The following is a 15,338-nucleotide window of genomic DNA, read 5'->3' on the forward strand; positions in this document are numbered from 1 at the left end:
GTAGCAGAGTGGCGCAGCGGAAGCGTGCTGGGCCCATAACCCAGAGGTCAATAGACCAAAATCATCCTCTGCTATGTATACATTTTCAAATCAAACTCGACATCTCTCATTAAAAAACCTGGAAAAGACGATGTAACATTCATAGCATCACAATTGACACTTGACCAACTCTGAAAACCTTTCAACACACTCTTAATTAAAACTCGTTTGGTGTGCTCACGAGTGTTCTCCAAAGTCCACTTTTCTGATATAAGTAAAAAATAAGAATTATTGTTGTCAAAAGACTGAAATCTTTCACTTTTGTTAAATGGATTAGAGGATCGTTTACCCGATTTCTTTAAGTTGTGTTTTTTATTTTGAATAGTCACGTGGATAAGGCACTGGCCTCCTAAAGCTGGGCATGCACTGTGCAATTTTTGGCCCGATGTCGACAAGACTTTCACTCGTGCGACTATTTTGGAGATCGAACCAAGTTTTGGCTCAATCGTGCGTCTCGCATCGTGTGGTATACATGGGGTAACAATGATTAAGCCCTCCCGACCACCTCCCGATCGTTCGGATGAAAATCAAACTTGTTTGAAATCCTGGTCGCCGCTCGTGAGGCTCTCGCACAGTTGAAGCAGTTGCACGCGGCGATTGACCTCATTCTGTCACACTACGCAGAGCCAAGCAGAATGTCCAGCAAAGAGGTGTTCTTTTGCTGGGGAGAGGCCGAGTGCTCCTGCTCAATCGTTTCCAGTTGTTGCTTGGCTCTTTTGATATAAATTATCAGAGCCTGAATTTGTACTTGTACCTTCAAAGCATCCTCGGGTGACAGGAACTTCATCCTACGAAAGCGGGGGTCAAGGGCAGCAGCAATGATGGCCACATTTTGTCCATTCTCTTTGAAGCAGACTCAGACTCCCACCTTGCTTTCATCTCTTGGTCTGCAGCAATCTGAAGCAGACCCGTATGTGGTTTTCTTGTAGACTTATGGAGACCCTTCAGCAGTGGAGGTAAAACAGATATTGTGACATAGGACTCTCCACTGAGAAAAACAGTGGCCTGTTCGAAAGGCTTGAGGACCTGCTCCAGTTCCTCTAGTAAGATCCACTGATCATTCCTCAAATCCATGTATTGCTTCCCACGCTGTGTAACGTCTGGGTCAGAAAGTGTTGGGACCACCGGCCACCGTTGTTCCAAAAGGCGACTCACCATGTAGCATGAGCTGTTCCATCTTACAGACACATCCTGGAGCAGGGTATGCTCAGCTGTACCCCACTGTTTTTGTTTCTGTTTCAGCTTGCTGCTAGCCGGCTCACTTTTCTTGAAATGCTTCACAAGAGACCATGCAGCCCCGAGTGTCCTGTCGATCATGGGGTTGTTCTTCAAGGCATGATTTACCACCAACTGAAGCGTATGGCCGGCACAACGATGTGATGCTACCGCATGTTTCTCCTCTAGGATGCGAAGAGCTGCAACAACATTTGCTGCGTTATCATGTACAATCGCCAGTACATCATCTCGAAGGGAGAAATCAAATTTATCTGCCACCATCTCAACCCAAGAGGCAATATTTTCAGCAGTGTGGCGCTCCTCAAGTGGTATTGTAGTTAAGCTAAACGAGGTCAGCTCCTAATTTTCATTAATGAAATGACAGGTGACACCTAAATATGCCTCAGTGGCCAGAATGGTCCAAGCATCAGTTGTTAGGGATAGTTTGGAAATGCTTTTTTTCTAGTTCACTTTTCACTTTGTCCATGGTAACCATATACTTCTTCTCCATTAAGTCAGGAAGTGGCGCCTGGATGGAAGGGTGTATCCTGAGTGGAAAGTGTTTATCATTTCACGGAAGCCTTCCCCTTCAACAATCGCAAGGGGCCTCATGTCCTTCACAATCATAGAGACGATCCTGTTTGTGTACACACTAGCCTCCTGGGGTGTGCAAGGTGCCTGGTTCTTTTTATGAAAAAAGTCCGCCACACTGCTTTGCTTACTCCTGTAAAGGCAAAAAACATAAAGTACATGAATATTCACAGCAGCAAATCAAAAATATAGCATCGTCCACATCATTGCTGTTATTATGATACATTTAGCTAACAGTAGGCTATACTACAGCCATCTCAGAGGCTCAACTTAAAAAATTATTTATGTAATTTAAATTGTCAACTTGTAATGCGTGTTTACTACTTGGATCTGGTTGCTACTAGATCGTGGAATTTCGACAGTCAACAGGTAGACTAGAACTACATAATGGCAGAGTATAAAATCCACCGTCCGGTGTTAGCAAATAGATAACACAGAAGAAACATGTCGGGACTGGTAGCGCTAACAGCTTTAAACTAGGCAAACATGGGACCTGTTCTAGTCGTAATTAAAAGACGTAAATTTTACGCCGGGAATATAACTGGACAACAACTCAACAGTCTAACGTAGCATTTATTCAGAGAGGATCTTGAAATTAACAGAACTTACGGTGTTTTGCTGCCATCCTGACGAGCTCCAGGGTGCTTTCGTTTTAAGTGTTCGTGCATCGCTGATGTACTGCTGTGGTACGCCAAATTAAATTTGCATAGTCTGCAAACAACCACATTGTTAGCAGCATTAAGGGTGAAAAATTCCCGGACTTTGGAAGACCGTGTGCGTGATTTTTTAGCTATATGCTCTTCAGTGCTCCAACTACTGCTTGCCGCCGCCATCGTTATGAATTCTTCTTCTTCCGTTTTAAACTAAGGCGTCTACACCGATTGGCGACTCTGGTGCATATTTACTGCCACCACTGGACTGGAGTGAGAGTTCATCTAGTAGGTCGTTTGGAACGGGGACTTCAACCAAAAAAAAAAAAAAGTAGCGACGCATAAAACGCAAATTATTCATGTCGACGAATTTATGACGTCGAATAAGTCGAATACGTCGACTATTTGACCCAGCTCTAGTGCCAAAGCATGCTGAGCTGTTTGATGAGAGATATTACAATTGTATTGTAACTGGTAATCTTGCTGTATAGCACCTCCTACTTTTCGGTTCAAGTTTGACATAGATTTAGTCAGCAGTCAAATGTTCACTCAAGTCTCATCACGCAAAAATACAGAACTCTTGCATCTACCGCCATGAGGGGGCAGCTCGAAGCCACGCTCACTGCCAACAAAAGCCAGGCAGAGTCTCTGTGGCGCAATCTTTTAGCGTGTGTGGCTGTTAACTGAAAGGTTGGTGGTTCAAGCCCACCCAGCGACAATTTTTTATACCAAAAAATCCACTGGCCAGCAACCAGTTGTATGTTTGGTAGCAAATCAAAAGATTCACGGGGTAACTTGTCCCACTGAACCCACAAGTTATCCTTTAAGTCATTTGGTTGACATGCTTGCAAAATTCAAAAAGGCTGAGAGACCAAATGAGGGCAGTTGGGAAAAAATTTGACATTAAATCTCTTTCTTTAAAGCTGCAGTCGGCAGGTTTTCAAAATTAAGAGTCTAAAGTCGGAAAATTCGAACTGATACAACTTTCAAGGCCCTCCCCGAACCTCTAACAAGCTCCGAATCGCCCCCCAAACCCCTCCCCCTCTGTGGACGAGGTTGTGCACGTAAGTTCACACCAGTGTGAGCGCACACAAGCTGTGTGATGACTCACGCTCAGCAGCGTGTGCACAAGCTGTGATTGACAGGTAGGATTCCTCCACCCTAACTTGATTGGTTAAAAACAGTCGGGAGCGCTCGGTTTTTGCAAGCATGATTACAGGCTTCAGAGGGAGCTACAGATTTCGTTATTTTTCCTAAACAGACTATTTAATATTCTACTTCCAGAATCCCATGACAGTTCAAGCTAATATGACTAAAAAAAAGTTGCAGACCGCAGCTTTAACAAGTCAGAGCAGGAAGTTATTGACTACTTGTTGTGTGCTACTTTACTTGTTACCTACACAGCAGATATCAACCTTATGACAAACATTAATTAATCGAACACATACTCTAATGAAGGGATGAGAGGTGGTAGTGATCGAGGCCACGCCCACAGACAGCTACAGCAAGTCTCTGTGGCGCAATCGGCCAGCGCGTTCGGCTGTTAACCGAAAGGTTGGTGGTTCAAGCCCACCCAGGGACGAGTGTGTCCTTTCAGGCACCAGAACCTGCAGGGACTCAGACTTCAGCCTGAAAAGTTGTCCACAAGACAAAATGTATAAAATATGAAGTATACTATTAATTTAAGATGGCTCTGTCAGAAGTCAGCTATGGTGCTTGAGAATTTTAAGCAATGAACCTGTATTTAATTTGGCCAAAGGTCATTTCTATCCGTGCCCTTGTTTTAGCATGTGCATGTGCATGTGCATGTGCATGTGCATGTGCATGTGCATGTGCATGTGCATGTGCATGTGCATGTGCATGTGCACATGCCCTTGTTCCTGGATCAGGATATGGCGTGAGGAGGGACGGCCAACAGATGTTTGATCCAGCACTTAAAGTCAAAGTTCAGCTCTGTTACCACCATCACAGCGTCCTCAGTGGTGCCTCTTTGAATGATCACAAACCTCCTGAAATGCACAATATGAGTAAAAAACATTCAAACTTGTGCAAGAGCATTACTTTGACCTTTCTTTGGGCTCATGTCATTTCTGTATTCCCCGTTTGCTCAAGTATGATCATTCACTTTAAAACAAAAGAAAGAAAATCTGAATAACAACCCATGGCCTCTGGCCCTCTCTTGCTTTCATTACTCATCCAGTGACATCACTCCCTGGCCAATCAGTGGCCTGCAGTCTGTAGACGTCACATTTTCGGCTGGACTCAACTCGAATCCCTGCCGTGTAGGTGCTAAAAATGTAGCTGCTACCAGCTGTTACTACCTCATGGAAAACCCTAAAACCCGAGTCGAATATAGTCAAGTGGAGTAGCGTTTTGCATTTTGGTTCACGTTTCTCATATTTTACACAGGCAGGGAAGTAATGGTGTCAAGATGGCCGAGTGGTCTAAGGTGCCAGACTCAAGGCTTCAGTCCTTCCTTAGGACAGGGACTTCTGGTCTCCAAAAGGAGGCGTGGGTTCAAATCCAGCTCCTGACACTAATTTCTTGCTTAAATCTTACTTTCTTATTAGAAGACCGTAAAGAAAGCCATGTCAGGCCATGGTGAAAAAGGGCATTTATCTCTGAAGACGGGCCTTCAGTTCCTCCCATCAACATACACAATTCAGCTGTGCGATGAGGCAGTTCTCCTGCTACATTAAGCTCTTTTCCACTCGTACTTACTCACAACCACCTCAATGTGGGTGGGGTCGTTATAGCAAGGAGGTCCAAAAGTCCTGTGATGTCACTTTTATTGGACAAAATATGACACAACAATTTAGGACATCAAGGTGAAGCTATACCTGCTACTTGGTCTATGTCTTTGCGTCTAGCAATCCACCTCGTTGATGATCACAGAATACATCAAATCCAACTGTTGCTGTTGCCGGGTTCTTGTTAAGGAGTGGCTTTCATGACTCATCCAGTGACATCACTCCCTGGCCAATCAGTTGCCTGCAGTCTGTAAATGTCACATTTTCGGCTGGACTCAACTCGACCCCGACCGAGTAGGTGCTAAAAATGTACCACCTTGTGCCAGGTGGTATTACCTCTTGGAAAACCCTAACAGCTGAGTGGGATCCAGTCGAGTGGAGTAGGTAGAGGTTGAAAAGGGAGGAATGTGTTCCCATGTCATTCGAAATCTCTGAAAGTTGACTTTGGCTTTTTTTATCTCTTCTTTTTTTTTCCGGAAGGCATGTTTTATAAAATGTGAATAGCCCGGCTAGCTCAGTCGGTAGAGCATGAGACTCTTAATCTCAGGCGCGTGGATTCGAGCCCCACGTTGGATGTAGTAGTTTCAATAATCAACAGATGTTTGATCCAGCACTTAAAGTTCAGCTCTGTTACCACCATCACAGCGTTCTCAGTGGTGCCTCTTTGAATGATCACAAACCTCCTGAAATGCACAATATGAATAAAAAACATTCTTTCCCTGCCATTTGCTGCCTTTGTGTACCTCAAGTACTCTGGAAAAGATTTCCCTTCAGAATTGCTTTGACTCTGTAGTAGCCAATTTCCTGACAACACCAGTTATGTCACTGTCCATGAGCTTTACTGGCCACAGCCCTGGATCATTTAAAAGTAGATCCTCACTTTCAGACTGGCAAATGTCCATTAACCCTGCCCCCTCCTGCTCTTGCTCCTTACTCTGTGCTGCGCTGTCATCTGCACTGCTGGCACTGGCCCTGTTGTCGTCACCATGGCCTGATGAGGGGCTTGGTTCTGTATCATGGATTCAAATGGAGTTTAGTTAAAGCATGCAGGTTAGTGATGCACGGACGTTAATGCATAGAAAAGTTAAATGCATGCAAGTTACAGTTATGCATGCAATCAAATTGACTCCATACTTAGCTGTAAAAGTGTAACCCTTAAAAGAAGGGAAACATCTTATTGTGAATCAATTTTAAAGTGACATGGTACTCTTTGCTACTTTCTCACCATCTTCACTGCTGGTCCTCCTCCTGTCCTGCTGCACTTCAGCAGTGGTGGTGTCACTGGCCGCTGCAACATTGCCTGATGTGGAGCCTGGCTCTGTATCAGTGATGAATGCAAGATAAGTTAATACAGGAAAAGGTTAAAGCATGCAGGTTTCAGTTATACATCCAAGTTAGATGTATATTAATATGTTAGCCTACCATTCGCTAACATCTAGTGTTTGAAAGCTCAAAGTCAGTGAGTGAACTTACCTTTCTTTGAGAAAAACTGAGTGACCAGTTGCCTGCCTCCACTGGCCCTCTCGTCTTTCTCCCGTCTGTCCTTCCGCTTCTGATAACCCGACTTCATTCTAGATTATTTCAGTCAGCTCACCGTCCATCATGTGTTTCAGACAGCCGCTCCGTACACCTGCCTGCATTTCGGATGCGTTCAACTACAATTTGATCAGAACTGGACCGCACCATTTTGCAAGAGGGGGAGGGCCGAGTAAATGTCAATATGCCAAAGAACTAAAGAAAAGTTATTGAAATCGAAAACTGTGTTTAATTAGTTTATTTTCCTTTAAAAATGTTGTAATTCATTAGAAAATTCTAAGAATGGGCAATAATATTAATATTATATTATCACTACCTCCGAGGGCCCCCCAGGCCGCTGGGCCCTTAGAAACGTTACCACCTTTCCCCGCCTGGCGGCGCCCCTGGTGATGCCCGCCTCCACCAGGCTGTGCACCTGCTCCACCTTCGCTAGAAATAAAACCACCGCACTGTTCATGCGGGCAGCGGACTTTACCGAACCGTGCCCGATAACCAGCCCCACGGCCAGCGCCACTTCCTCCACGCTGCACGGAGAGCCGGCACCAACTCTGATGCCGTGCTTCCGGGACAGCATGGAGAAGCCGCCAGACGCCATTGCGGCCGGGAAGCGCACCAAACAAATGCGAAAAAAAACCTCGAAATTAACCTCACAAGACTACACAAAGTACACAGAACTAACACAACTAATGAAACATTTAACAGAGAAAACAAGGATAGCGAATAATGGGTAGAAAAACCACCTTTACACTTAGCCTTTTTCTCAGCTCTTCCACTCACACTCCTCTCACCAGCAGAAGAAGAAGAAGAAGAAGAAAAGGAGGAGTGAGGATGCGCAGTGGTGGAATAGAGGGAAGAGGCCGAGGAGCACGAAGACACCGTGCTGTCCCAGATGAAATTCGGGCCATAATTATAGATCATGTCATCATTCATAGCCACATAATTTTGCTTGTTTTTTGTTTGTGTTTAAATTACAGTATATGTGTGCTATGTATATTTTTCTTTTCCTTCTACAATACTATACTGTATGGAAGTTACGTACTTCACAGTATTTGTGTGAATAAAAATGGTTGGTATGAGTGTATTGTGTGTGCTTTGAGGCTACTCTTACTGTGAAACTTTTTTCCTTCAGTTTTATACACTATTGTATTCTGTTAGGTAGTCCTATGCCATAGTGACAAAACATCTAAACATTTTGACTTGTAGTGCTCACACAATGCCAAAAGGACAATGCATTTTGGGGGCACTGACTATTTGAATGAGAAAGAAACTTCATTTTGACACATGGCTGAACTGTTTAGGGGGAGATATGAGCTTTTGCTGGTGAACCATGGTGTTTTGCTGAACCATTCAGTTTAGTTTAGCAAAAAGTACTAAAGAGTGTTGAAAACGTTCGGTCTGTTTCAAGAAATGAGCCTAGGCAACTGAGAAAGATCTTTGCAATTTGGGTGGCACTGACTCTTTACATGGGAAAGAAATCAGGTCTGAAGCATTGGTGAACAGTTTTGGGAGAGATATGTGCTTTTGCAGGTTAGCTATGGTGTTGTGCTGAACTATAAGAGTGTTATGCCAAATGATCTTAGAGTTTTGAGAATGTAATTTCTGTTTCAAGAAATGAGCCAAACCAATAGAGAAAAACTGTAATAGAACGTTTGTTTGAATGGAAGGATATATAAGAAACAATATAACTTGATACTTACTGTAAGATTGTTTTTTTAAGTCGGCAGAGACAACGGCTCGATGAAAAATCCCTCTTCTGTAACGGCTAACTTTTATAATCCTCTAACCTAACGAAAACAAAATCTTTAATTTGTTTTTTTGTTGGTTTTGTTGGAGGAGGGGGAGCGGGAGCGGGAGGGGATGGGAAATTAACTCCAAGTTAGGGCTTCACCTTGATTGGCCGAGTTCCATTGTGAGCTCGGGCGTTGATAGGCTCGGTTCATTGTGAGTCGGTGTGACATTGGCTAAACCGTTCAATGTGAGAATGGAGAAGTGCGAAGCCTATTGGAGGTGAGATTTAGACTAACGTGAGCGAGGTAGCGCCAACGAGGCTTAAAAATCATAAACGTGCATGTATTGTCAGCCTAGGCTCACTTTCCCACACCCATTCATTGGTCCTGCAGACTTTGCTAAAGGTATGTGATGCCCACTTGCCCAGCTCACATGGATTGCATGGCAATCAAATAAGTGGATGGTAGGAAATAAGATCTTCTAACCTATGGGGGGAGAGAACGGCAAAGCCGAAGAAAAATGTGTCCCATGTCAGTCTATGTCAAGAGAAGGAGAGTCTGCAAAGGTGCTTTTGTCACACAGTGTATTCTATTATGTTAGCATGATGAACTTCCTATCCTTTGTCATGGGTCTTGGCCAGGGTGCAACTTGCTTTTCTGAAAGAGACATGGTTCGAATCCCCATAACTTGGGTTTGACACAAGGCGACAAAGATCTGATTGCAATGCTTTTAAAAAAGAGATGGTTCGAAACCCCATAACTTGTGTTTGACACCTTCCACACTTTGGAGTGACTGAGCTTCCGAGTGGGCTTTCTGCAGCTCCAACAGAGAATAATCGGAGCCAAGTTTCCAGCTGTTACTGAGGTGAAGTGCTATAAACACATCAAAACACCTGCCCCGTGTGAGGGTCGAACTCACGACCTTCAGATTATGAGACTGACGCGCTGCCTACTGCGCCAACGAGGCCTGCAAAACAGAAATGTGCATGTATTGTCATCCTAGGCCCACTTTCACACACCCATTCATTGGTCCTGCAGACTTTGCTAAAATATGTGATGACATGGCTTGTTGAGCACGTAGCTACTTGTTCAAAAGACCTGTTGTCTGGACTAGAGGTTAAACAATCAACTCACAAGTTTCTTTATCTGGCTTTCATTCTCATTTTTAAAGTTTATGGAAAGTTGCAAAAGAGGTAGTTTCACGTGGGATAAACTTGACTGAATTGTCCCATGTCAGTCTATGTCAAGAGAAGGAGAGTCTGCAAAGGTGCTTTTGTCACACAGCGTATTCTATTATGTTAGCGTGATGAACTTCCTATCCTTTGTCATGGGTCTTGGCCAGGATGCCACTTGCTTTTCTAAAAGAGAGATGGTTCGAATGCCCATAAGTTGCGTTTGACACTTTCCACACTTTGTAGTGACTGAGCTTCCGAGTGGTCTTTCTGCAGCTCCAACAGAGAATAATCGGAGCCACCTGTGCCCAACAAGTTTCCAGCTGTAACTGAGGTGAAGTGCTATAAACACCACATCAAAACACCTGCCCCGTGTGAGGGTCGAACTCACGACCTTCAGATAATGAGACTGACGCGCTGCCTACTGCGCCAACGAGGCCTGCAAAACATAAATATGCATGTATTGTCAGCCTAGGCGCACTTTCACACACCCATTCATTGGTCCTGCAGACTTTGCTAAAGGTATGTGATGCCCACTTGCCCAGCTCACATGGATTGCATGGCAATCAAATAAGTGGATGGTAGGAAATAAGATCTTCTAATCTGCAGCCCCCTGTGACATCTATGGGGGGCGAGAACGGCAAAACCGAAGAAAAATGTGTCTGACATGACAAGTTTAAGTAGATAATAAAGGAAGAAGAAACTGAAAGACGACAAATATCTGATTGCAAGGCATCTCTAACGATAATCGTCCATTGTTCCGTCACGTCAACTTAACTCGCCGGATTGGATGCCTAGTGTCACCGTGTTGCTACTACAGTGGGCGTGTATACGGAGTTGTAGATAGAACATACGGTAGAACGGCTCCGGGGGAAAGTAAATAACTTGTGATTTTAATCAACCGAAGTTTCGGAGTTTCGGAGGGAAATTAATGTGTATAAATCGTCAGCAATGGAACATTATTTCATATTGCACCATGGATGTGGATCTGCGAGCGAGGAGAGCTGCTATTGTGCTGCTGCAGCGACACAGGAGATCTCCTTCTCGCTGCATCACCTGTCCCTGCACCTTTTCTCTGATTTGAAAATGAATCATGAATAAGACATGTTGTGAAAACATGGCCATGGGTGTGATTTGGTTCTTTTGTTGAAATGAATGCCTATCACAATTATTGATAACGTTTAATCCACTACTCCACCTCTGCCCATGAAAGAATTTGATGCACTGGATTGAACCTCTATTCCTTGATGGTCATTACTTTACTGCAAAAGTGGAGATGCTCACAATTGCCTGATGTTTTAGGTGTGTTTATTCGCCTACAATCGTTTTAGCACAGCCATTCTGGCCACTGCTGCTGTTCATTTTGCCCGCAATAGCAATGACATGAGCAATACCCGAAATGTTCAGTGGTGAATAAACAAAGGGAAAAAAAACTACATGATCTACTGTCATTGGGTAACGCACTACGTCTGCCGTGGCAAATTTGCATAAACTTCGAGCGAGCCCAACTTTTTGACGTGCCGCAGGTCCCCCGCTCGCCGTGCCAGAATCCCAGCATGCTTTGCGAGCACGGCGACAACGATCGGCCGGATTTCATTGAAAATTAACTGAATGCGTTGGATACGGCTTGCGTTGACGGAACAATGGACGACTAGCGTAAAAGAGCGATGGTATTAACCTGTACATCTTTTGATTTGCTACCCAACCTACAACCTATAGCTCACCGGTAGATTTGTTCATGCACACACTCACCCCTGGGTGGGCTCGAACCACCAACCTTTCGGTTAACAGCTGAACGCGCTGGCCGATTGCGCCACAGAGACTTGCTGTAGCTGTCTGTGGGCGTGGCCTCGATCATTACCACCTCTCACCCCATCATCAGAGTGTGTGTTCGATTTCTTTATGTTTGTCATAAGGTTGATATCTGCTGAGTAGGTAACAAGTAAAGTAGCACACAACAAGTAGTCAATAACTTCCTGGTCTGACTTGTTAAAGAAAGAGGTTTGATGTCAAATTTTTTCCCAGGTTCCCTCATTAGGTCTCTCAGGCTTTTTGAAATTTTTTTGTTTTGTGTGTGACTTTCATAGCAATATGACAAAAAGGTTCTTTTTTAACTTTGCTTGTGCAATTTTGACAAAAGACAGAGGAGCCTCCAGGTTGAGTCATGCATTACACTGCACTTAAAGGGGAACTCCGGGGCATTTGAAGCGCAATCCCATTGCTAGAGGTTGTCAAATACTGATAGTAGGACACAGACAGGTCCAAATCTGCGCTCCCTGTGTGGATATTGCGCTGTTTGCGCAGCCTGTCATGCGAGGCTAATACGTGGTGGCTAAGGGGCAAGTGCTAACCCTTCCACGTAAAACAACAACTTGCACACTGCAGAAACGTCACACCACTTTATAAACCATCCGACAATAAAGTCACAAGCCTTACCATCAAAACCATATGCATGGTTCTCACATTACTGGCATGGGGACGTTACAAAACAACTTTATAAACAGCATGTCACTTACCGGTTGTCGGTATGCGCGCGCATGTGAAAGCCTTAAAGAGTCAATGGACGATACTCCCAAATACAAAGCAATTATCTTCTCTAGAAAAACTGCGTTCAAGTATTTAAAACATTACAACAATACATGCCCAGTAATATTGTTGTCACCCTTGGAGAAATATTTTGCCAAGGAGCGTGTATAATGCGTAAGGAAAGATTTTTTTATATTTATATTAATTATATATACATTTATAAATTCGTTCATATTTATATACATTTTTTTTACCCAAAATTTCCCCCATGCCAGATCGCCAAATGCTCCAAGTCCGCGGACAAAAACATTTTGTCCGACAATAGACCATGAAATTTCTCTTTTTCCGTATCATTCGTGGATGCCCATGTCATTTAATGACAAATAGCATTTGTCTTTGTTGCTCAAAATGTTATTAAGCACCGTGTTACACATCAAAGTATCAGAAAAACTTGATTATTCTTTTAGTTTTTAAAAGCCACAATGGTCCTAGAGCTGCTGGAAAGAGTTAAGCGAGTCCTTCTCTAAAGAGAAGTAGTAAATCTGCTGGCTGTAAAGTGTTATTTCAAATCAAGTGGTGCGCATAGGATGACTCCTTACAAACCAACGTCCTATTGAATTTGTGACAGGGCTCGATTAAATTGACATTCTAGTCATGTCATTGGAAAACAACAGCAGAAATGTCTTTGGTTTACGCTACTCACAGTGCCAAAACTTGGTTCCCTCATTCCCTGACCGGGAATCAAACCCCTGCCACGGCGGTGAGAGCGCCGAATCCTAGCCACTAGACCATCAGGGACCTGAAAGCAGTGCACACGGTACAGGTTGCAAGACTGTGGTAAACTCATTCCTGACTGGCAAATTAATTGGCACAGTGCATTGTACTGAAGTTGTGAACATTTTAGCCTTAGATGAAAGCAATTGTGCGCATCTGGAGAATGAATCCAAGCAAGCACAAGTTTCACGCTTTAGACTTCTCTCTTATTTCAGGGAGAAATAGAAAGATTCCTGAGTAAGAGTGAGTGTGTCATAGCCCTGCAAGAAAAACAGTTGATAAATGACTAAATAAGGGTCTGTCAGGGCATTGGTGGTATAGTGGAGAGAATAGCTGCTTGCCACAGCAGGGCCAGCCATGTATAGGTGTAGAACTGTGACAGCCAATTAAATTACTGCATTTTTTTCAGTCCTGCATATAATTAATGTCATTATGTAGTTCATAACCCTGCAGGTTCAAATCCCGTCAGGAGCACTCAAAAATAAAGAAAATAATAGAGGAAGGTGTTGGAAAATCACTGTTTTATTGCAACTGCCACTTACATGGTTGTACCCACTGTCATATTCATGTTATGAGGGTCAAGAACCCTTTTGGGCTTCATTTATTGAGACAGTGCTTGATTTATTTTTTCATTTGTTCATTCCTATCTATACTTGTTTTTTTCCCTTTTACAAAACCACTTGGCTCGTAGGAGTATCAACATGAAGGAGACCACACACAGTTGTGCAAATGAACCAGTACATGTTTATTTAAAGAATAAAATACAAATCAGTAATGTGACAGTGTATCACTAATGCAAAGATGTGGTGCAAGCAGCAACGCAGGGAGCACAGAGCTGGCCAGATCACACCTCCTCCTGTAGGTTTAAAGATGAACACACAACAAACACAGGGAGAACAAAGCTGGACAGGTTATACCTCAACCTGTCAGTTTAGAAATAGACAGTGTTATATTTTTCCATTCTACCTTTATCTTAAAGCTTTCTATGCTTTTGCCAAAAATCCTGTGTGTTCTTTTATGAATGAGAGTCTGGGAGTGTGACATCCATTTCTGGCATCTAATAAGCTAATTTACCTAATAATATATTAGTGTCTTACTGTAAATATAGCATACAGAGCTCTGTGTTTGATCATCTTGCCTTCACCAACAAAAAGGCTGTCAATTTGGAGGATCAGAACTGTACTACTCTTCCACAAAACAGGTGTTTATACTAACACAGTTTTCATATCTAATCAAAAGTCATTGTGCGTGCGCTCGTCCAGGCCCTCTATCTTGTCCTTGACTCTCCATAGCTCCCCCTCGCCTCAGCTTTGGTTCTAATATCAGCCACCTACAGAAAACATAAACTCACATATACCCACACACATAAAAAAGAAAAAGAGACAAAGAGCATATACATGATCAGATGGAGAGGTACTTAACCCAAAACAACTTGTTATATGACCTCCAATCTGGTTTTAGATCTGCATACTCCACTGACACACGCCTCACTCACCTATGTGATTACATCAGACATGAAGGTGAAAAAGGAAATTATACTGGTATGGTTTTATTGGATTTGCAGAAAGCGTTTGACACAGTGGACCATTCAATTCTTTTATCTAAGTTGCAATGCATGGGGTTTGGCCAGGCTTCATTACAGTGGTTCAAATCATATCTATCAAATAGAAATCAAATCTGTGATTATGATGGAGTATTGTCAGAACCTTTGCCAATATCTTGTGGGGTGCCCCAAGGTTCAATTTTAGGCCCTTTGTTATTTCTTATTTATGTAAATGATATGCCAGCAGCTGTTAAATGTAAAGTCATTCTCTACGCTGATGATTCCTCACTACTCGTATCTGGTAGAAACATCTCTCAGATTCAAGACACCCTAACTGATGAGTTGAGTAATGTAAGACAGTGGCTGCTAGACAATAGACTGTCACTACATGTGGGGAAATCTGAATGCATTTTATTTGGTACCAAACTCAAGCTAAAAAAGGCTCCTGAGTTAGAAGTCACAAGTAATGGTAATAAAATTCAGACAAAGACAACAGTTACATACTTAGGTTTAACACTGGACCAGACTTTGACAGGTCAGACAGTTGCGGAGAAGCTATTAAATAAAAGTGCTTCCAAATTGAAATTTTTGTACCGTAGCACGAGGCAATTAGATTTTAAAGTAAAAAAACTTCTTGCGTCAGCGCTTGTGCAGTGCCATTTTGACTATGCCTGTTCAGCATGGTACAGTGGACTGACAGTGAAAATTAAAAATAAAATGCAGGTTATGCAGAACAACATGATCCGTTTTATATTAGGAAAACCATCTAGGTATCATGTCACTTTTGATGATTTTAAGAAAGTGGACTTTCTGCC

The 15,338-nt window shown here is 43.1% G+C and overlaps 5 non-coding genes across 5 annotated transcripts; 3 read left to right on the forward strand and 2 right to left on the reverse strand.

The window, feature by feature from the left end:
• Positions 1–4,003: 4,003 nt before the first annotated feature.
• Positions 4,004–4,077, forward strand: trnan-guu (transfer RNA asparagine (anticodon GUU)). The gene has a single exon. It is a non-coding gene; the product is annotated as a tRNA-Asn (tRNA).
• An 843-nt stretch (positions 4,078–4,920) lies between these two features.
• trnal-caa (transfer RNA leucine (anticodon CAA)) lies at positions 4,921–5,031 on the forward strand. The gene is made up of 2 exons: positions 4,921–4,958; positions 4,986–5,031. It is a non-coding gene; the product is annotated as a tRNA-Leu (tRNA).
• Positions 5,032–5,748: 717 nt separating this feature from the next.
• trnak-cuu (transfer RNA lysine (anticodon CUU)) lies at positions 5,749–5,821 on the forward strand. Its single transcript has one exon. It is a non-coding gene; the product is annotated as a tRNA-Lys (tRNA).
• Positions 5,822–9,402: 3,581 nt separating this feature from the next.
• Positions 9,403–9,475, reverse strand: trnam-cau (transfer RNA methionine (anticodon CAU)). Its single transcript has one exon. It is a non-coding gene; the product is annotated as a tRNA-Met (tRNA).
• Positions 9,476–10,046: 571 nt separating this feature from the next.
• trnam-cau (transfer RNA methionine (anticodon CAU)) lies at positions 10,047–10,119 on the reverse strand. Its single transcript has one exon. It is a non-coding gene; the product is annotated as a tRNA-Met (tRNA).
• Between the last annotated feature and the right edge of the window lie 5,219 nt (positions 10,120–15,338).

This window comes from Odontesthes bonariensis, chromosome 8 (genome assembly GCF_027942865.1).
Source record: "Odontesthes bonariensis isolate fOdoBon6 chromosome 8, fOdoBon6.hap1, whole genome shotgun sequence".
Lineage (NCBI taxonomy): Eukaryota > Metazoa > Chordata > Actinopteri > Atheriniformes > Atherinopsidae > Odontesthes > Odontesthes bonariensis.